We start from the raw sequence: 2,500 nt of genomic DNA, 5'->3' as shown, positions 1-2,500 counted from the left end.
CTCTCTCTCTCTCTCTCTCCCTCCTTCCCTCTCTCTCTCTCTCTCTCTCTCTCCCTCCGTCCCTCTCTCTCTCTCTCTCTCTCTCTCTCTCTCTCTCCTCTCTTCACTCTCTCTCTCTCTCTCCTCTCTATCTCTCTATAATCTCTCTCTTTATCTCTCTCTCTCTCCTCTCTCTCTCTCTTTCTCCTCTCTCTCTCCTCTCTCTCTCTCTCTCTCTCTCTCTCTCTCTCTCTCTCTCCCCTCTCTCTCTCTGTCTCTCTCTCTCCTCTCTCTCTCTCTCTCTCTCTCTCTCTCTCTCTCTCTCTCTCTCTCTCTCTCTCTCTCTCTCTCTCTCTCTCTCTCTCTCTCTCTCTCTCTCTCTCTCTCTCCTCTCTCTCTCTCTCTCCCCTCTCTCTCTCCTCTCTCTCTCTCTTTCTCTCTCTCTCTCTCTCTCTCTCTCTCTCTCTCTCTCTCTCTCTCTCTCTCTCTCTCTTCTCCTCTCCTTTTCTCTCTCTCTTTCTCCCTTCCTCACTTTTTCACTCCTTCCCTCACCTTCCCACTACCTCTTTCCCTCATATGCTCTCTTCCATTTCCCTCCTTCCTTCCTCCTTCTCCTTCCCTCCTTCCCTCTAAGCTGGGAGTACAGACACAATACATTTAGAGGAATTAGTGTATCTTGTGCGCGCGCAGGTGCCTACGTGCGTATGTGCGTGTCTGCTCACATGTGCGTACGTACATACACATACACGTGTGCGTACGTACATACACATGTGCGTACATACATACACATTCCCCTTTCCAACTGGTGGATTTCTCTTATCTGCTCTTTCAGGAGCGGTGGTTTACGGGCCCCTTTTCTTTCTAGCTCATTTATTGACCATGTTGGCATGTAGCAACGCGTACACACACACACACACGCACACACACACACACACACACACACACACACACACACACACACACACACACACACACACACACACACACACACACACACACACACACACACACACACACACACACACACACACACATGTATGCGTGTACACGCATCACTCAAACCCAGGCGTCATAATCTTAAATCACAAAAGACAATTACTCCTGTTGTTTGCTCATGCCAACAGTCGTTCCCTGACAACATTTCTTCCAACCCTGGTGACATACCTGAGGCCAACACAGACTGCCAACTCTACCAACTTCTTCGAATGACTTACAGCCTTACTCTGTCTTCCACCGCCAACATTACATCCCGCCAAAAAGGGAACGCCCTAAACCCCCCCTCCCCCCCACACACACTTCCGTTACCCCGTTGGAAGTATTTGTCAAACACGATTACCGGTAATGTAGGCGCCTACCTCATCGGGAGTGATCCGCGAAGATTAAATCCCGCCAAAGGCGTCTCGGTCGCCAACTTTACTCCGCAGCCAATTTTGGTCCGCGACAACAAGACGCTTCAACGCTCAAGCAAACATGGAGTTTGTTGGTTTGTGGGAGAATATCGCCCTCCACTCCCTCTTCCACTCCCTCCACATCTCATCCACCTCCATCCTTCCTCTCAACTCCATTCCTCCCTTCCTCTCTTCTTCCCCCTCCTCCCGTCCTCCTATTTCCTCCTCCTCCTCTCCTCCCCATCTTTCATCCTTCCTCCCCTCCTCCCTTCGTTCACTCCTTACCTTCATCCCTCCTCCCCTCGTCCTCCTCCTCTTCCTCTCTCCTCTTCCTCCTCCCCATCTCCCTTCTTCCTCTCCTCTCCTGTCCTCCTCCTCCTCCTCCTCTCCTTCCTTCGCTTCACTCCTCTCCTTTTCAAGATTTGTGTTCTTCTTTGTGTCCACACTTTCGTTCTTACTTCCTCCTCACTCCTTCCATTCCTCCTTCCTCCCGTCCCTCCTTCCAGCGCCTTCCTCCCTCCTTCCATTTCTCTTCTTCTTCCTCTTCTCTTTTCCATTTATGTGTCTCGAGCATAATTTCATATATCTATCACCTGTGTTTGTCTGTGTATTCACCTTGGTCTTTGGATCACGTGCTGGACTCGTGATCGACAGCTATTTCCCTCCCGGAAGAGAGCTCAGAGCTCGTATGACCGATCTATGGGTAATGCTGTGACCCTACACGCACACACACACACCCAACTCCCCGCCCGCGAGAGTTGGAGTAACGACTCGAAGCGCAGCGATACTGAAATTATTTCAGCCCTGGGCAGGATTCGAACTCGGACCGCCGTAGTGACAGTTGAGGACTCTACCAACCGCGCCGTGTGTGTGTGTGTGTGTGTGTGTGTGTGTGTGTGTGTGTGTGTGTGTGTGTGTGTGTGTGTGTGTGTGTGTGTGTGCGTGTGCGTGCATGCGTGGACGATCACGTTTGAACGTTTATGAACGTTTATACACGTGTGACAACAAGGCGACTGTGTTTATGTACACGCACATGTATACACTTATATGCGTGTGCGTGCTCGCGTTGGCGTCAGCGTTCCAACGCGTGATCTCTCTCTCGTCAGCTCTTGCCCCGCGATGTCAGGCAAGTT

This window comes from Oratosquilla oratoria, chromosome 18 (genome assembly GCF_046742065.1).
Source record: "Oratosquilla oratoria isolate Oo_2021 chromosome 18, ASM4674206v1, whole genome shotgun sequence".
Classification (NCBI taxonomy): Eukaryota; Metazoa; Arthropoda; class Malacostraca; order Stomatopoda; family Squillidae; genus Oratosquilla; species Oratosquilla oratoria.
This window is presented reverse-complemented; position numbering follows the sequence as displayed.